The sequence below is a fragment of the Halichoerus grypus genome, chromosome 6 (genome assembly GCF_964656455.1).
Source record: "Halichoerus grypus chromosome 6, mHalGry1.hap1.1, whole genome shotgun sequence".
NCBI classification, from domain to species: Eukaryota; Metazoa; Chordata; class Mammalia; order Carnivora; family Phocidae; genus Halichoerus; species Halichoerus grypus.
Window position 1 is genome coordinate 123,092,415 of NC_135717.1, and position 21,357 is coordinate 123,113,771.

A 21,357-nucleotide genomic window follows, 5' to 3' on the forward strand; every position below is an offset into this window, starting at 1 on the left:
ACAGTGAACTTCCACTCTTTATTCAAGCCTTGCATACTGCACATTTCACACACAGTGCGATTGTTCTCCCAAGTAAATATTAGAGGTCTAACTTCTTTCTTATTTATTAATATAAGACAAGTGCAAATTGGAGACTTACTGTTTTATTTGTCCCCCATGGACCATTCTGGGCAGCCTGGGATATATGTGTCCTCACACCCCCCCAGGTTGGGCAGCTCTGGTTGCTGCAGGGGGAGATTGCAGAGTGTAGGCGGGAGACCACCACGGACACCAAACATGAGCTGCTTGTCTGTTGATAATTAGAGCAGAGATCAATTAAAACCAAGATAAACAATTACAGTCCAATTCAAATAATATATATTTCACTTCCGCCTCTTGTAAATTAGCAAAGCAAAATATTAAAAATAATAATCCTATTCCCCAAAGTTCTGGTATTACAAGTGTACATGGATTAGAATCATCTTGGAAAGAAAACTTTGTGACTGATTCTCTGGCCAATATTTTAGAAAGGACAAGACCCCTTAACTGGTGAGGACACAGTGAAAAGTCAGCTCCCAGAAGAGGGGCTTCGCCAGAACCCGCCCGGCCACGCCAGCACCCTGATCTCCGACTTCCAGAATCCAGAACTGTGAGAAGTAAATGTCTGTTAGTTACAAGTGGTGTTTTGTTACAGGAGCTCAAATGGACTAGGACCAAGAACAAAGATAAACTGGAATATTTGACCCGCGTTATCTGCCACAGTATTGCAGAAGATGCCTAAGGAGACTTGAATTGGCATCCCTCTCTCCGCCCAACCATTAGTCCTTCAAATGGATATGGCTGCTTCACTAAAGATGCTGAACTTCCCACATGTAGCAAGGAACATCACACCCCTGCCTCACTTTTGCAGGTACCTTTATTGTACAAACTTACAAATTACTGTTTATAATTTGCATTAAGTACATGAAAGATATTATATAAATTCAGAGAAGGTTTGTTTCTTTTTTTTTCTTTTAAAAATTTTATTTATTTGACAGAGAGAGATACAGTGAGAGAGGGAACACAAGCAGGGGGAGCGGGAAAGGGAGAAGCAGGCTTCCTGCGGAGCAGGGAGCCTGATGCGGGGCTTGATCCCAGGACCCGGGGACCATGACCCGAGCCAAAGGCAGATGCTTAACGACTGAGCCACCCAGGCGCCCCAAAGAAGGTTTCTTTCTTAATATCATGTGAAGTACTAAAATAGCTGTCTTGAAAGAAATGGTTATAAATAATCCCCCCCCCCCCAAAAAAATGATAGTTTTGGAGTGAAAAAAAAAATCTTCAGACAAAGGAAAGCCCTGGACCTGATGATTTCACCAGTGAATTCTACAAGACATTTAAAGAAGAACTAATACCAGTTCTTCTCAAACTTTTCCAAAAAATTTAAGAGGAGAGTATACTCCCCAGCTTATTCTGAGGCCTGAATTATCCTGATACCAAAGCCAGACAAAGACATTACAAGAAAAGAAAAATACAGACCAAAATTTCTTATGAACATTGATGAGAAAATCCTCAGAAAAATACAAACTGAATTCAGCAGCATATTAAAAGGAATACATACCATGACCAAATGGGATTTATTTCTGGAGTGCCAGGATAGTTCAGCATGTGAAAGTTGATCAAAGTAATACACCACTTCAACAAAATAAAGGGAAAAAACACATGGTCATCTCAATTGAGGCAGAAAGAGCATTTGACAAAATTCAACATCCTTTCAGGATAAAACAAACTAGGAATAGAAGGAAACTACCTCAACATAATAAAAGCCATTATGTGGAAAGCCCAGAGTGACCATCATACTCAATGGTGAAAGACTGACCACTCTTCCCTTATTGTCAGCAACAAGGCAAGGATGCTTACTTCTATTCACATATTACTGGAAGTCCTCGCTAGAGCAATAGGCAAGAAAAAGAAATAAAAGGTATCCAAATTGGAAAGGAAGAAATAAAATTATCTTTGTTTGCAGATGATATGATTCTGAATGTAAAAAACTCTCAAGATTACACACACTGTACGCACACTATTAGAGGTAATAAGCAAATTCATCAAAGTAGTAGGATATGAAGTCGACACAAACAAATCAGGTGCATTTCTATACACTGAGAGTGAGCAATCTGAAAAGGAAATTAAAAAATAATTCCATTTACAATAGTATCAAAAAGAATAAAATACTCAGGAATTGACTTACCTAAGTGGGTAAAAGACTTGCACAATGAAAACAACAAATCACTGCTGAAGGATACTAAAGAAGGCATAACTAAATGGAAACACATCCCAGGCTCATGGGTTGGGAGAACTTAATACTGTGAAGATGTCAATAGTACCCAAAGCGATCTACAGCTTCAGTGTAATGTCTAAAAAAATCCCAATGACTGTTTTTGCAAGAAGTAGAAAAACCCATCTTAAAATTCATATGGAATCTCAAGGGAACCTGAATAGCCAAATCAATCTTGGAAAGAACAAACAAACCAAACTTAGGTCTTACAGACTAATGGGATAGAATAAGGACCCCAGAACTTATATATATGCTCATATATATGCTAAAATGATTTTTGACAAGGGTGCCAAGACCATATAATGGGGGAAAAGACGACCTTTTGGTGCTGAGAAAACTAGATATCCACATGCAAACTAATGATTGGACCTTTACCTAACACTATATACAAAAAATTAACTCAAAATGAATCAAACTGGGTTAAAGACATAAGAAGTAAAATCTGTAAAATGTTTCTAATTGCTAAATAAGACTTCATTCAAAATCAAAGACTTCTGCTCACTGAAAAATATTAAGACAATGAATAGGCAAACATCAGACTGGAAGAAAATATTCATTTGTCTGACAAGGGACTCTCATGTGAAAATATAAAGACTTTTTATAACTCAATAATAAAAAGACAACCAAATAAAAAAAGTAGACAAAAAATTTGAACAGAAACTTTACAAAGGAAGATACATAATTGGCCAAAAAATTTGTGAAAAATGCCTAATATCATCAGTCATCCAAAAAAAAAAAAAAAAAAAAAGGAAATTAAAACCACAGTGAAGAACCACTATACACCCTCTAGAAAAGCAAAAATTTAATGGGCTGCTGAAAATATTTGTTAAGATACGAAGCAAACAGAACTCTCATGTACCCCTGGTAGGAATGTAAAATAGTACAATCACTTTGGAAAAAGGTTTGGCAGATTTATATAAAGTTAAACATCCACCTATTCCATGCTAAGTATTTTATTTAAGAGAAATGAAAACAAATCCACAAAAACATTGGCACAAGAACGTTAGCAGCCTTATTTAAAATACCTAAAAAAAGGAAACAACTCTCTCTCAACAAGAGAATGAATAAACAAATTGTGGTATATTCACACCATCGTACTTCTCAGCAATAGAAAAGAATGCATTACTGATACATGTAATAAGATGAATGGAGCTCACAGACATTTTGCTAATTAAAAGAAGCATAAGATACAAAATAGTACATATTTGATGATTCTCTGTGCATGAAATTATAGAACGAGCAAAAACTAATATATTTTTGAAAAAAAAATCGGAATAGTGGTTGCCTGCAGGGTTGGGGAGAGGACAAAGAATTGATGGGAAGACAGAAGTAATTTTCTGGGGTGGTGGAAACATTCTATATTTTCATTTTGATGTGGGCTACATAGATATACCATTGTCAAAGTCGTACAGTTAATATTTGGGCAGATGGAGAGTCGGCAGAGGTACAGATTAAGCAAAATGGCAGAATGTTGGTAATTAAACCTGAACGATGGGTCCAAGGATATTCATTATACTATTCTGTGTACTTAGTAACTTTAAAAATTTTTCCACAATAAAGTCTTTTATTTTTAAAGGGGGAAATGAGTTAAAGATTAGTATGCACTGAATTCTAAACGCAATAATCTTTCTTTTTAAAAAAAATTATGTGAGAACTGGTATAACCACAGTTTTTGCTAAGCAGAAAACTGAATGCTAAACAGTTAGGAAGCCATTGTTTTGTTCATTTCTGCCCTTGGGAGAGAGAAGGAAGGGCAGACTGAAGAATGAAACAGGATAATCTTGGTCTGCAGCAGTCAGACCATGCTATTTCAACTATTCAACCTCCCCTTCTCAAGGGGATAGAGATATCCAGCCAACATATTGCCAATCCGAGTTATTTTTTAATTAAACTCACTTCAGAGCAATACCCTGAGTGTATAATTAATTAAATGTTAATTTATGTTGATGATAATGTTGCACTTGAATTTTTAAACTTTTTTTCTGAATTTAAAATATTTGAGAAGCAAGAGCCAAGCATTCTGCTAATAACCTGTATTTTTCTCTTTCTTCTTTCTCTTCCCTGCTGATTTCTACTTCTAACTTTTACAACATGAGTATTAGAATCCCCAAGAGCAGAATTTATTTCTACAGAAATCACCAAGTAGAATATCTGGGATTTTATAAGGACAATAGTGTTCTTTCAACAGGTACCAATGTTAAGTTAAAAGGAAAAAAAAAAAATAATCATGCAACATCTTTTTTTTTTTTTTTTTTAAGATTTTATTTATTTATTTGAGAGAGAGAGAATGAGAGACAGAGAGCACGAGAGGGAAGAGGGTCAGAGGGAGAAGCAGACCCCCCGCTGAGCAGGGAGCCTGATGTGGGACTCGATCCCAGGACTCCAGGATCATGACCTGGGCCGAAGGCAGTCGCCTAACCAACTGAGCCACCCAGGCGCCCCTAATCATGCAACATCTTAAGTGGCCAGTGGAAGCTTCTCTGAGTGCTAACTGCATTCATATTGCCTCACATCCAAGGTGGTAAAATAAGAGAGAAAAAGATCATATTGAGCCAAGAAAACTCTCTGACTATAATGCTTCTTTTTCTGGAAATTAATAAGTCACAGAGCCCTAGTGCAAAGGCCAAAGCTATAGGCACCCTCCATATCTGGATCTGTAAGGTCAAAACCAGACATGTCTGGAGGGGCCAGGCAGGCTGCTGGGGTGGCCACTTCTCAGTAGGAGGCTCTGAGGAGCCTCAGAAGAGTCCAGGGGCTGGACTCAGGGCTCATGGAGGGACCACAGCTGCCCCTCATTCTGTAACCACTGCATGAAGAAGAGAATCGATCTGAGGGGAAAAATAAACATCACGTTCTTTCAGTAAACTTTTATCAAGCATTCACTGTTTATGAGGTACTAATGTAGACAGCAGGGTCACTGAAGTGACCAACATGGATTGGACTTTTATCATTGTGGGGAACAGCTATACCAAAAAGGAAAAAAATATGGGGTGATTGGGGATATGTAATATGGCACCCAGCTTAGAGAAAGTGACATGGCACCCAGCTTAGAGAAAGGCCTGAAATGTGAGGAGGAGGGGGTAGGAAGTCAAGGGGGTGGGGAAGGAGACTTCCAGACAAGAGGAGACCTTTTGTGTGAAGGCTTTAGAATGGAGCAGGGGCAATGGGAGAAGATCTACAGAAAGGGATAATGTTGAACAACGTACCTGGTCCCCAAGGAAACTTGCACCCAGTTCCCAGGGGGAGAGAAGCTATGTGACCTGAGTGCCAAATCAAAAAGGTAAACAGTGGGAAAGAATGAAATATCCTTAAATGGTCTGGGGAAAACGAGACATCTGAAAAAAATTGAGTTAAATCCCTATATCATTCCTACACCAAAACAAATCCCAGAGATATCAAAGATGTTAATAGAAAAGAAAGCCATAAAAATACCAGGACATGGGAGAATTTTTTATCATCTTAGACTAGGAAAGCCTAAAGCAACACAAAAATCATGAAACCATAAAAAATGATATTGATATCCTTAATGGCATTTTAAAAATCTTCAAAAAAAAAAGCTAAATAAAAGATAATATTTTCAACAATATATCGTGAAAGATTCGCTGTCATTCATAATAAAATGATGACTATAATTTTTTTATATTTATATGAAAAACCAACTCAACATAAAAATGAGCAAATGACATGAATAGAAAATACAAATGGGTGCCTCTTAAAACATAAGCCTTATGTGATCTTACTCATAATAAGAGATGTGTAAACCATGAAACTATGTTTTCACTTATGAGATTTACAAGAGTCAAAAATATGATGTACATCAAACTATAAAGAAACTATCAAAGTAAAAAGGCAACCTGAGTGAGAGGAAAAAAAAATATATATATGGGGTTAACATTCAAAATGTATAACGAACTCATACAACTCAACAACAAAAAACCCACAAACAATCAGATTAAAAATTAAAAAATGGGCAGAAGATTTGGATAGATATTTTTCCAAAGAAGACATATAGATGGCCAATAGGAACTCGAAAAGATGCTTGATATCACTCATCAGGGAAAAGCAAATCAAAACTAAATGAGTTGTCCACCTCATACCTGTGAGAATGGCTATTAACAAAAAAGCAAGAAATAACAAGTGTTAGGATGTGGAGAACAGGGAAGGGAGAACTTGTGCACTGGTGGTGGGAATGTAATTGGTGTATATTGGGAATACACACACACACACACACACACACACACACATATATGAATATTACTCAGCCATAAAAAAGAAGGAAATCTTGCCATTTGCAACAACATAGGTGCACCTTGAGGGCATTATGCTAAGTGAAATAAATCAGACCAACAAAGACAAATACCATGTGATCTCACTTATAGGTGGATTCTAAAAAAACCAAAAAACCCTATTCACTTATTGTTATTCTTCATAGTTTTTTCCAAGCTGTTATATCAAATAACCAATGAGTCTTTGTTCTAAATTTGAACAAATAGTTGCAGTGTTAACCTGGATGTTGTTAAATATATGACAAATTTATTTCCATCGAATTAGTTTCACTTTTCAAGCCATAGTTCCAGGCACATCTTTTTTTTAATTTTATTTATTTATTTGAGAGAGAGAGAGAGCGCACGCGCGAGAGAGCACAAGTGGGGGGAGGGCCACAGGGAGAGGGAGAAGCAGACCCCCCGCTGAGCAGGGAGCCCACCCAGGCTCAGGGCTTGCTTGATACCAGGACCCTGGGATCAAGACCTGACATGCCAAGGCAGAAGCTTAACGGACTGAGCCACCCAGGTGCCCCTCCTTTCTTTGTCTACCCTAAAGTTCCCATTTAAATTGGATTCTCTCTCAGTAGTCTTAGCACTGGCTCAAGTTACGTGTGATAGTGAGGAGTCCCAAATACCCATTTCCTGCAGTGCATACTGTATCTGTCCTGTTTGTTCTTATTGTACCACCATACACACAGAATTCCCCATCTTAACCATTTTGAAGTGTACGGTTCAGTGGTATTCAGTACTTTCGTACTGTTGTGCCAACAACACCACCCTCCATCTCCAGAACTTTGTATCCTGCGGAATGGAAACCTTACACTCATTAAACAATAACTCCCCAATCTCCATTCCCCGACCACCCCCAGCAACCAACCTTCTACTTCCTGTCTCTATAATGTTGACTACTGTAAGTACCTCAGAAGTTCCATGTGAGGATTAAATTAGTTTCCCTGTGACAGACCTGGCAGAGAGCCTGGCACATCTTTACTCGCTGTTATAATCTAGCTGTCACTGTCCAGTAGAACTCTCTGTGATGATGGATATGTGCTTTCTCTGGACCACCCGATGTGGTGTACACTAGACATATGTGGTTGAGTATTGAAACGTGGCTAGTGTGACTGAGGAAGTTCAAATTTTATTTAATTTTAATTACGTTTCTTAGCCACCTGTAACTAGCAGCTCCCCTATTGAACAACATGGATCTAGACCTTGGAGGAGAAGCCAGGCCTGGAATTACAGATGGAGTTATTGCCTTATGGGTGAGAGTTGAAGCCATAAAGAGAGGGGGGATAAGTAAATGGGAAAGGAAGAGGGCAACGGATTAGAAATTGGGGAATACCAGCATTGAAAGTTTTGTCAGAGAAAGAAGAGATGGAGAAAATGTGGTCAGAGAGACTGGAAGCAGCGGTGTCCTATAAGAAAAACTGAAGAGAGTTCCAAGAGGGGGAGTGGTCACCTGTGTTACGTAACCATCGACTGAGTCATTAAACCGAGAACTGAAAATATCGTTGACCATACCTGTGTGTTCCAAGTCGGCCTTGCACCTTTGACGGTGGTGGGATGGGGAGCTTGACCATCTGGTGGAACTGAGGCACCACTTGGAGCTTCTCTGCCTTCTCTGGTGAACACATGCAAAAGGCCTTAGAGAGGCATTAGCTTCAATTGCTTTATGAGTGCTGGAGGAATAAATATTCTAATACCGATTCTCATGACTAATTCAGCAGAGATTTTAAAGACAACACTCTCTGTGCTGCTTTCTGCAACATATCCCTACAGAACGTTATTAGAAGGCATTGGAAGGTTATGGTGGCTGTTTCCATATTAAAATATTAATGTATGAGTCAAATGGATGGTTTTTGAACCTGTAGGATCAAATAGTTTCATTTAATTGTATCAACCAAATTGATTTTAAACCAGCAGAATTATTTGCAGTGCTTAAGAAGTCATTATGCTCCATCCAAGCGAGATAAATGGGTCACCTTGGGATTTGCAGCTGGAGTTTTCCTTTATGACAATACATTGGGAACCAGGTCATTTGTCCTAAAGAGACTCTCAGCAAAGGTTCACCCAACCTGTCTTGATTAATTTTTCAAAAGCACATGAGGAGATTTACCAATTACACTTTCAAGGCTTGATTTGATCAGCTTCACATGGTTGCACAATCCGCATATTGCTGCTTTCAGCTCCGACAGACTAAAATGGTTAAAAAAGGTCCTAGGGAAATGAACTTTGAACTAAATTCTAATATGATCTAAGCGTGTATGCTTTAAATTATGGCATATTTGAGATGCTGCATATAAAATGATCTAATACAAATCTCGTACTGTTTTTTGAAAAAATAGCCAGGGAGCAAATATTAACTCCTTTTGGCCTATGAAGGACATTGTGACAGAAAACAGTAAGATAACGGGAGAGGAGACAGTAACCCATTGCAGAACTATTAAGATAAGTTTTTCTTTTTTCTTTTCTTTTTAATTTTTAATTTAATTTATTTGAGAGAGAGAGCAAGAGCGAGGGAGAGCACACAAGCTGGGGGAGGGGCAGAGGCAGAGGGAGAAGCAGACTCAACTCGATCCCAGGACCCTGGGATCATGACCTGAGCTTAAGGCAGATGCTTAACCGACTGAGCCACGCAGGCGCCCCAAGATAAGTTTTTCTTTCACTGTCCCTCCCCTCCTTCGTTTCTATGGCAGTTTTCATTACAGCAATGTGGTTGTAAGTGATCTGCATTTTCAGTTCACACAGACCTATGACTCCATATTTTTTATTTATTTATTTATTTATTTATTTGAGAGAGAGAATGAGAGAGAGAGAGCATGAGAGGGGGGAGGGTCCGAGGGAGAAGCAGACTCCCTGCCGAGCAGGGAGCCCGATGTGGGACTCGATCCCGGGACTCCAGGATCATGACCTGAGCCGAAGGCAGTCGCTTAACCAACTGAGCCACCCAGGCGTCCACCTATGACTCCATATTGAAACAAATTGCTTTTTCTTTTCTGGCCTCTCGTAAAATCTTGCTCCTCAAAGTGTGGTCCTTTGCCTGAAAGTAACTGCATCAACTGGAATCTGGTTAGAAATGCCCAGATTTTACTAAATTAATCTGTATTGATTCACCTGCACATCAAAAGCAAGAAGTATTCCCTGAAGGGACTGGATGGCCTCAGGACAGTGTTTGGCCACCCCAGCTGCATATTCAAATTGCCTGGGCTGCCTTGAAGCCTTTCGGTTCCTTGGGATTCCAACCTCAGGGATTCTGATTTAATTGGCCTGCAGGTGGAGCCTGGGGATCCTTGAATTTTAAAACTTCCACAGGCGACTCTACTATGTAGGCTTGAGATTCACTGCCTTAAAAGCAGGATGCGTCCAGGTGCCCTTATTTTCAAATTTACCATTCTAAAAACAAAACAAAGTTTAATATATTTCATATAATATCTTTGTTGCTGCATAAAGGAAGCCTAGGAACTCAGGATTTCTCTCATTCAATCCATTCATTAATTGAATAACTTTTTTTTTTTAAAGAAAAAGATGTATTTTTAATCTCATGCCTAGCTGACCCAGCTAGTTCAATCTTGCTTTAAGTTTTGATATATTAAGACCTATTCGGTGTCTCCCAAAATGTGAGGGAAGAAATAGAAAACAGAGAAAGAAATGTTTTTGCTTTTATTTATTATTTTGGTAGGGCAAACACTGACTATCACAAGAGAAAAAATTTCCATTATGAAATTCAGAGAACATGTGAAAATAGGTAAGTTTGCCAGATAAAATACAGGAAACCCGGTTAAATTTGAATTTCAGATTAACAGTGAATGCTTTTTTACTCAATAACTTGGTAATTTTTTTTGTATAAGTATTTAGTATGAGTATATCCCATGCAAGTGCATGGTACATACTTTTATTTGCTAAATCTGGCAACTCTAACAATAGACCATGTAAAATGAGGAGTAAATGATGTCTATAATTAGTAAAAATTGGAACCTATATTCTCTGCTAGCAGGATGCTTATGCAAAATGCCTGTATCGAATATTTTACAATTTAAAGAGCAATAACATGCTTCCTATTATAGCTCAATAGGAAATTTCTTTTTTTGACCAGAACACCTCTTTGAGGTGAGGATTGAAACACAATTCTGTGCATTCTGATGACCATTCAACTGATAATTTTTACTAATTTATTTGTAAAAAATGGAACCAAAGCGTAACACCGCATGTTCTTAGAAGAAGACAAAAGCAAAACAAGGGAAAAGAAAGGCAGTATTGTACAATCTGAGCTGTTGGAAAATCTGGCCAGCAGAGGGTGCCAATGTATCACTGATGAATTTTGAGTGACAAAAGCCTCCTTTTTGCCATGCTTTGTGCAACTTAGATTTTATTGAAATATTTGTTACAGTCGACCTTACCATGCAGTGCTGCTAAAGCAGATCAGAAACTAAACACAGTTCTAGTGCTGTTCAGCACTCTCATTGCCATAAATGATCTATTTTTTTTGCCCAAGATCCTTGGCTAAGAAGTGTACTTTTTAGCCCATTTTGGCAATTGGAAGTACTGTGCTTCTGGTTTAGACTTAAATGCTTGGGTCTCTGCAAGTATGTGTGTGACTGTGGGAGGGATCAGAGGTCTAATTAGCAAAGGCATTGGCTGGTGGAGTTTTGCCAAGTGAAGGAAGTAAAAATCCCACTTGGGTGGGAGACGGCTGTGGCTGGCCTGACTTGACTCCTAAACCAGAGAATGGAGTGTCATGTGCCATAGTTCTGTCCTCAAAGGTGTGTATAGGTCTAGTTAAGTTCAGGACAATTTTATTTTTGCCGCACTACTGCTATGTGGACAGAGAAGGAGCATTCATTGTGGGCCTGCTTTGTGCAAGGCTTGGCAACTTATATGTTTGATTTCACTTCAGTCTCATGACAATCCCTGTGAGGTAGGCGTTATTTTCATCTGTTTACAGATAAAAACAAAACAAAAACACTGTGGGAAAGGATGTGTTTCCATGGACACTGTTCTTGCAAACAGTGTCTTGCTTTAACATTTGTCTAATGCAGTGGTTCCCAAACTTCCTTCTGAAAGACACCGGTGCCCTTCAGGGTTTCTTAAGTTTTCCTTATGAAACAACTTTTGCGAAATGTTGCAAACCTTAATTGTCTTTTAGAGTTTCACAACACACGAAAATGTTCTAAAGCTTCTTAAGAAATTCTGTGGCAGTGAAACATTTAACTTTGTACAACTCAGGTTTCTTAATCTTGATTGGCTAATGAGCCTTCTCTCCCTCCATCTTTAATAGAACACCCTCAATATTGCAAGACATGCTGTACCTTTTGTGGAAATGTTTTGAGAAACATGGGTCTGATGACTACATATAAGGAATATATTTCATAGTAGGAATTAAGGAAATTGGTTCATTTTCATCATCATCATCCCAAAACATATTCAGCATCTTCTGTCTGTAGGGCATTGGGTAGGACCCAGAGGTATGACACAGGCCCTATTGTAGAAGACTTTGCAATTCAGATGAGGAGGTAAAAATGCTGTTAGTTAGGATGGGAATGTAACTTTAATTCCTGTGATCTCATTCCTCCAATTTTAGGGTAGGGTGATGTTAGCGGATAACAGAGTTTCCAACGATTTCTTAATGTGGCATTCTGTTTTGTTCCCCTAGTGAACAATTACATTTTTCTTCCATTAATTTAGTATGGCTCAGATGCTTGGAGGATGAGAAATTTCAACATTTGATTATGAATAAATCCTTGATAGAAGTCATTAAGAATCATACATCTTTGACACACCCTGGGAAAAAAGATGTTCTCCTTTTCACACGCAAGTGCACACACATACACACACACTCAATTTCATCTCATCAGTGCATCATATCTTCATGTCATTTGTTAGATGAACAAAAGCAAAGGAAGGATGTGGATATCTATATCAGGGGATTGGTCGAAGGATTTGGAGTTTGAAGAATGAAGAATTGCAGGTGTTTTTCAGTTTCAATGGCTGGGAAGTTCTCACTAAGCCAGAGTAATCTGTAGACTTTCTTCTCTAGAGATGTGGTATTTCACCTGATTCTGGCACCCTTTCTCTAAGAATCTTTTAAAGTCTTATCAAGCAATGTAGCAGGCTACCAACAGGGAAAATGAAATTAATTCATAGTTGCACCACTAAGAGAGGAGTTGGAAATGAAATATTCAGTTGTGATTAGATATGCAAAAGGAAATGTGAAAATAATGAATATAATCCAGATAATTCCATCTTGAAATATATTTTTCCGAGGCATTCAGATGCCTATAACAAAAAATAGATTTTTCCTCCTGAGTCACTTTTTGTAAGCCAGTCCCCCGACTTCACCCTGTGTGTCCCTTCGAAGTAGGACTCTGCATGGAAAGGCCCTGGGCACACAAACTGCTTTGGGAAGTATCACGATCTATGACCTCTGACTACCATGACCTCCATCTAACCAAATTTAGCTTCTTGGAGAGAATAAACAAGAGGTTTTATCTTTGCTTCTACATATCTTAGCGGCCTTCTCATCCTAATAAACCAGCAAGCCTTATTTATTCAGGTCACAAATAACCGAGCAGTGTAGAAATAATAGGATACTGGTGGCAAATTGTGTTTTTCCATATCATGACTGTAAATAAGGTACCTGAGACAACTTCTCAGAAGCCAATTTCAGTACAACGGTTTAAACCAAAATCCAATGAAAGGAAGTCATTTTTTCACATAATGCAGTCATGATTAAGAATGATTATTTTCTCTTTATATTGGTAACATCTAATCTTATCCTCCTTATGAGATTTACTTTAATATTGAAAAACAGTGGACATTTTAGGAAACGTGCTTGCAATGGAACTATGAACTCACTAGGAATTGCAGAGAATGTCCACATGGGTGTTTTTCACACGAAATTGGAAGTGGCTCATGACATTACTCTGGATAGTTTCCTAGGGGAAGAAGACACATATCTGACAATACAAATAGGATAATTCATGTCTTGATCTAAATTGTCACCATTTTCAGGCTTTCTGCCTTGATATCTCTTTGTTTCATATAAGAACACTGTGCCAGAAAGAAACAGATCAGTTCATCATTTAAACATTAAAATTTCCTACATTAAGAAATTGAGGATGCAAAACAAAAGGAATTGAATCTGAGAGTTATTAGCTACAATCTCTTCCAGTGCCATTAGTAAGTCAATTGCGCAATTCAGGACTCTCTAATCACTTGTCTGTGACAAGTTTTTAACACCTGTAACTCTAGTTGTGGGATAAAATCATCATTAGAGTCAGTTGAATAAAAACCAATACTTGTATTTGTTTCTTCAACAAATATTTATTGAGCACCTATTTTGTGCTAGATATCATTCTGGGCACTGGGATATGGTGAACATGATGGATGAAGTCCTAGCTCTCTTAGAGCTTACTTTTCAGTGGGAATAAAGACAATAAACAAATTTACATAGAGTCTATAAAGAAGATAAAATACGTAATGTGGTTGAGAGTGAGGGGTGTGGGTAAGAAAAGGCTTCTCTGAGGGAGTGTTATTTAATAAGATGGAGTCAGTTATAAGAAGGTAAGGGAGAAAAGCATCCCAAACACTGGAAATAGCAAGTGCAAAGGCCCTGAGGCAGCAGCAAACTTGGCATGTTCAAGGCACTGGAAGGAGCTCTTATTTTTTTTTTTTAAATTTAAATTCTTAAATTTAAATTAAAAAAGATTTATTTATTTATTTGACAAATTGAGAGAGACAGCGAGAGAGGGAACACAAGCAGGGGGAGTGGGAGAGGGAGAAGCAGGCTCTCCACTGAGCAGGGAGCCCGACGTGGGGCTCGATCCCAGGACACTGGGACCTGAGCCAAAGGCAGATGCTTAACGACTGAACCACCCAGGTGTCCCTGGAAGGAGCCCTTATAGCTGGAGTGTAGTGTATAGGATGGGAGAATGGAAGATAAGGAAGGAGAGGCAGGCAGGAATGGGCTCTGTGGGATCTTGTAGGGCCCTGGTGAGGAGTTAGGGTTTTATTCTATGTGTAGTGAAGAAACTGTTGAAGAGTCAAAAGAAATTGTTTTAGTCACTGTGAGGAGAATGACTAGGAGCAAGAGTGGGAACAGGAAGACATTTTTGGCTATTTCAGGTAAGTCCAGGATCTTTGGACTAAAGTGGAAATAGTGGAAGTGCAGAGAAGTGGTTGATTCTAAAATATACTTTGAAGGGAGAAATAATAGAATATATTGATGGATTAGATGTGGGGATTGAGGGAGAGGTATTTGTCCTGAGCAATCTACTGAGGTGGGAAAGAAGAATAGGGGATGGAAATTTAGAGTTTGATTCAAAAGTGGTTAGTTTCCCATGTTTATTGGACATCAAAATCAGATCTGTCAGAGCTGAAGATATAATTGTGGGAATTATTTGCATATGGATGGTATTTGAAGACCAGGGACTGGACTAGCTGACCTTAGGAGAGAGTGTAGATCCAAGAGAAGATGGTCCAGAACTGCATCCTAATTGTCACAGCAATTCAGAGGTTGGGAAGAGAAGGAGGAGCCAGCAAAAGAGATGGAGAAAGAATAGCCAGCCAGGTAGGTGGAAAGCTGGAGAAATCTGGTGTTATGGAAACCAAAAGAAAAAAATGTTTTAGGAAGGAAGTGTATACCACTGCTGGGAGATACGGTAAGAGGACAACAGAGAAGAGAAATGGTCATTACATTTGTCTCTTAAAGGTTATGCATGACCTTGACCAGGATGACAGAGAGGGTGAGACTTGATTTTTTTCTTTAAAGAACTGATGATGTCATCACAGACACAAAACCAATCCTAAGCAGCACTCCATTCTATGGCTACATGTAACTTCTGAGTACCTGTGTTACTGTGGAAACCCAGGTGGTCTGTGGAATATTACTATCTCTAGATTTAAGGGCTTCTGGAGGTCAGGTAGTCTAAACTTTCACCTTAGGCCTTCCTCAATGGGCAGACAGATGTCAACATTTGCATAAACATTTCTGGGGATGGAATTTCATCTTATAAGAGAGTCCATTCTGTGGTTGGATGGCTTTGGTTTCTGAGAGCAGGGAGGTTTATCATGCCAGGATGTTTTTAACGTATGTCTATACATGCTATTTCTCCCTTTTCTCCTCCTACTGTGTGTGTGGGGCGTGGGGGGAGGTGGTGGGGAGTAGAAAGAGCATGGGCTTCTGAGTTAGATAGATAAAGGTTCATATCTTGGCTCTGGCACCTGGTAACTGTTCAGTTTTAGGCAAGCTAGTTTACTTTTTGGGCATCAGTCTCTTGATTAGTAAAATGGGGACAACACCACATATTTCATAGGGCTATTATGGGGGCAGAATGAGATGGTTTACGAAGTGCCTGGTAAAGAGCAAGTGCACAGCAGATGTTCATGACTCTCCCCTCACTTAGCTCCATGGTGAGACCAGCTCTTGGCTTGGCTGGGGGCTTCCTCTGGGGAAACTTTCTTGACATTCCCCTTTCCTTCTGATCACACTCAACCAAGTTTTCTTCATTTCCCTTAGTGTGTACCCTCACCATACCATTTAGCACATAACATTGTGATTGGTCACTTCATTTCCCTCTAACTAGGTTGTAAATCTTCAGAGACTGGGAAGTGTTTTCATTTTTAGGGAGGTAAAATAACATAGTGATTACGGGTGTGGCTTGAAGCCAAATTGCTTGGGTTTGAATTTCAGCTCCGTCTGTATCAGCTGAATGGTCTTGGCCAATTTACTTAATCTCTCTGGGCTTTCTTTCCTCACTTGAAAAATGGGTGTAATCCTAGTCCTGACAAATTTGGGTGAGGATTAAATTAAATAGTTCTGATAAAACTCTGGGACAGTGCCTGGCATGTAATCAGCACTCCATAGATGTCTGTCATTGCAAGAATGGTCTTTGAAGCCCCTGCAGTGCCTGATTTGGGTTGGTGCCCTAAGGGAGCTGGTGTGAAATGACTGAACAAAGTGACCAAACAGAGAACATAGGTTACTGCCTAGATGGGTAAGTAGAGGTAATAATATTATTGTAGATGATCTTTAAAAAAATAAAATTTCTGGGGTGCCTGGGTAGCTCAGGTTGTGATCCCAGAGTCCTGGGATCGAGCCCCATGTAGTCTGTTTCTCCCTCTGCCCCCATACCCCCTCGTGCTCTCTTGCTCTCTCTCAAATAAATAAATAAAATCTTAAAAAAATAAAATTTCAGAAGTTACACATAAAAATATTCTTCTTGTAAAAGATCCAAATAATAGGGGTGCCTGGCTGGCTCAGTTGGTAGAGCATGCAACTCTTGATCTTGGGGTTGTAAGTTTGAGCCCCACATTGGGTGTAGAGACTATTTAAAAAATAAAATCTGAAAAAAAAGATCCAAACAATAGAGAATTACATCAAGTAGGAAGAAAAAAATCCCCACTCTTTCCCTAGTTCATCACTTCCCCACATATACCAATATTAAGTTTGGTGTGTAGCCTTCCAACCTTTATTATTTTCTGCATCTATAGTTTACACTTGGTGGCTCAGGTGTGTGTCCTCATGACCATGGATTGAAAAACAAAATCTATTGCCAGTTCACCAAAAATGTCAGAGATTACTTAAGTAATTAAAAGTTAGTTAAAAATTAATTAAAAATTAATTCTAAGTTAAGTTAGAAACTTATTACTAACCACTCATTTAAAAAAATTGCTTTATGCCTGAGTTAAACCTTTTATTTCCTCTTCAAGGTGATTTGTGTGTAAAGAGACTGCCCTTGAAGGAGTGTTTAGAGACAAGGAGAAGCGGTGCCTTGTTCAAAAATTCTCTCCCACTATATTCCAAGCTACTGTCTGAATAGAGTTGAAGTTTGTGACTTAAGCTATTATTGCCAGAAAGCCCCTGCAAAGTTTCGAGTAAGCACAGGTCCCAGACAAGGCAGTTTATGGGGAAGGAGAGTCCTGAGAATCTTGGGAAGCCCTTTGGTGTCAGAGTGTGGCCGTTGGCTCATCTTGCTCAGGGCATCAGAGACCCAGCTCTGACTTGGAAGCGTTAACTCTCTTGGTTCCTACTCCTTGATTTTGTCATGCTCTGGTTCTTCAGTGAAAGCTCCTCTCTGAATTCAGACTCCTTTTATATTTTGAAAAAACAGTAGGAGGAGCTCTTTGGATGAGCTGAGGCTATAGCCATCCTTTGATAAGAATTTTTTTTTTATTTCTAAGGCACTGTGCATAGACCTAGAGGCATTTTATGTGGTAGGTTTTTATCTCTTTTTAAAAATAAATAGAAAGGGACACATGAATTTTTATTAAATCATCGATCTAAAAACAAAGCCCATGGTAACAGAGTGTTGCCCCATATTTTCTAATAATGCTTTATTACCAACATTTTTTTTATTATCCTAAAAACTAGTTACTTCTCTTCTGATTGTATGATAATATAAAATGATCGGTTGGCATATTATTATAGCTGTTTTAGATTTGAAGATTTATTTTGGGACTGGGGTCACATTGTTTGTGAAAACATGATTGTATAGTCATAGCTGTTGCTGATTTCCTGACTAAATCTTTTAATTTTGATAATATTTTACGACTTTTATCTGCTTAAGTGTTCAAACCATTAATAGGCCAAGGCTTAGAGCTTAAGCATCATTGTGTTTGGGACAATAAATTTCATATCCATAATTCAGGGATCCTTACCTGGTTGACCATAATAAGTTGTGAAACCTCACTGGTTGAAATCTGGGTAGATCCTGCTGTTATGTTTCTCTCTCTCCTCTGTGGCTAGTATTTTATGTAGAAGTTAGCAGCTATTAAACTCTACCCCTAATGTTTCAAATGATTATAGTGTTTTAATGAAATACAAAGCAGTTTTCACAAAGAGGTATAACTGGAAAAGAAGTCCATTTATTCAGTTATGCATCAGTGAACAAATATTTGTTGAGAACTGGGCACCACACTAAAGTGCTGGTAAGATACTAAGTCACAGCTGTCTTAGTTCATGTTCCCTCCAAAAGCAGAGACTGAGTGAGAAGGGCTTGCTTGTAGGAAGTTTTAGTTTGGGAAATAAACAAAAGTGGGAACAGTAAATAATGAAACAGGGAAAGAAACTAAGGGTTACTGAGCTGGCTTATCATTGTGGGTAACTAAGGTTCAGTCCCTCTGGGACCCCCTGAGAACTGTCTAGGAGGCCCCTCAACATTGCCCCCTTGAAATATGAAAGTGGGCAATATTCAATCCCTTGAATACGGATCACCTTTGAGGGTGTTAATTCCCTTCACTTCTAAGTTTGTGTAAGAATCAGAATGGCTAAGTGACTCCTGGAGTTGTCTAGCAGAGGAAAGGACCCCCCCTAGAAAGCGGAGAAGGCACTGTCAGTTTTCATCTGTTGGTTGCCATGACAGCCAAAGCTGGACCAAGAGGAGGTGAGATAAGGCAGAAGAGGAGTCTGATAAAAACAGCCATGTTTTCATGAATCTTATTATCTGCTGATAGACTCAGATGATAGGTAACTACAAACAATTAAATGTGATAAGTGATAAGAAAAAGGGAGAGTTTATCAACCAGAACTGTGTTGGACTACAGACAAGAGAAACCCAACAGTAGTGGCTTAACCCAATGGAGGTGTATTTTTCTCTTATAACAAGAAGTCCAGGGGAATGCAGTCTAAGGCTGGTCCAAATGCTCAAGGAAGTCAAGCAATACCAGGCTCTGTCCAACTCCTGTTCTTCCATCCTCTGTGTTTGACTTTCATCCTCACAGATACAAGATGATTGTTCTAGTTCTGGGGGCTCTGACCGTATTCTGGGCAGGAAGACAAGGAAAGGGTAAATGATATGGCTGGGCCAGCTAAGTCCATCTGTTTTTATTAGGAAAACCATAGCTTTCTAGAAGCTCCACCCAACAGAATTCTACTGACGTATCACTGACCAAAGCAGGTCCCTTGCTCTCCTTTGGCCCAAAGGAGTCTGGGAAAGTGAGTATTTTTAACTGGACTCATTGTACACTAAACAGAATTGGAGTTCTGTTAGTAAGAAAGAAGAGGGGAAAAGATATTGAGTAAATAACTTACAGATTCTGTCTCCAAAGTCCAGAGTGCCATGGAAGCATGAAGGAGGGACCCCAAACCTGGACTGGGCTGGAGATAGGGTGGTCAGAGAAGGTCCTTGAAGATGACTCTTGAACTAGGTCTTGAAAGATGACTTAGAATTAGCTAAGTAGAAAATATGTAAGCTTGTGTTGGTATATGGTGGCAGGGGGCAGAGGAAGGGATGAGTAGAAGGACAATTTAGATATTATGTAGATGAAGTGGAAATATAGTAGACTATAAATGCTTTAGAATAATTTCAGGGAAATACAATGTGGCTAAAGAATTGAGTAGTGGTGAGGTACAAATCTGACAGGTGTTTTAGGACCAGACTAGACTAGGAAGGGTCTTGTAGACCATCGTAAGGAATTTGGATTTTATCTGGAAGATTATGGGAAATTTTTGAAGCATTTTAAGTAAGAAGGTAATGTGATGAAATCTGTATTAAAAAAACCAATCTGAAAAATTTTTGGAGAATGAATTGGAGGATACAAGGTGGGTTATAATTAAGTATTTACCATACTCCAAGGAAAAATGGTGTGGACTTGAACTAAAAGGACAGAGAGAAGGGGGCAGATACACAAAAGTTTTCAGAGACAGAATATATAGGATTTGGTGGACAGTTGTGTGACAGCAACAACAACAGGAGAAGTAGATTTTGAGGGTAATAGGATGAATGGACATGCTGAGGTCGGGGCTCCTGTGAGACATTCAAGAGGTGATGCCGCATAGGTAGTGAGAATGTTAGGACTGGAAACTTTGCAAGAGATACAAGCCAGAATCACAGATCAGAAGTCATTGGCATATAGGTAACAACTGAAGCATCAGGCACGAGTGAGATCCTTCAGATGGAGTGAGTGCAAGAGAGAAGAACATTGAGGGCAACACCATAGAGCACATTGACACTAGAAGATACATAGAGGAGACAAAAGAGGGTGAGGAGATGAGTAACTCTAGGAAAGAGTGGTGTACTGAAAGCCAGGGAGGAGAGAGATCCAGTAAATAACATGAGCTTCAGAGTCAGACAGACCTCTTTTCCAGTCCAGGTTCTACCCCTTACCAATTGTGTGATCCAAGTCAAATTTACTTACTCTCTCTATGCCTCATTTTCTTTCCTCGAAATGAAGAAGGTTTGCCAGTCTTTTTCCTCATTTTGAAAATGGAGATCATAATAGTACCTATCTCAATATTATTTTGAAGATTAAATGGAATAATGTATAAAAAGCGCTCAGGATTGTACCTGGCATAGAGAAAGTTCTCAAAGAATGAAAGAAAGTGGGAAAACATCCCTTGGATTGTGATTCAAGGGAGGTTATTGGTAACTTAATGAGCTTCAATGGCATGGTGAAGGCAGAAGCCAGAATTGGGTGTGTGAGTGGGGACTTGAGGGGGTAAATGGATTGTGAGGAGATAGATGATGATGGGTATATGGGAGTTCACTGTACTATTCCTTTCTTTACTGGATGTTTGAAAATTTCATAATAAAAAGTTTTTAAAAAAGCCTTAAATAAAGATCATTAATTGTAAAAAACATTTTACTGTTCTTCCAAAATATTGAACACATGATAGAAATAGCAGAAACCTTTAGTGAGTTGAAAGACTCAAGACTTTGCCTGATGGAGAGAGGCTGACCAAAGCCCAAGGAGGATGATTTCCAGAGTTTTGATGTTACCAAAGGGAAACGCAATTGTTCATATGTATTAATCAAACTCAGAGTATGTATGTATCAGTCTCCACACCAGCAGAAACTTTGGAGT

At 38.9% G+C, this 21,357-nt stretch overlaps 1 long non-coding RNA gene across 2 annotated transcripts in view; it reads left to right on the plus strand.

The window, feature by feature from the left end:
- The first annotated feature begins 570 nt into the window (after positions 1-570).
- Positions 571-21,357, plus strand: part of LOC144382390 (uncharacterized) — a 235,321-nt gene continuing 214,534 nt past the window's right edge. For both annotated transcript variants that reach the window (XR_013449242.1, XR_013449243.1), the window contains exon 1: positions 571-889. This is a non-coding gene — a long non-coding RNA (uncharacterized LOC144382390). The remainder of the gene's footprint in view (positions 890-21,357) is intronic.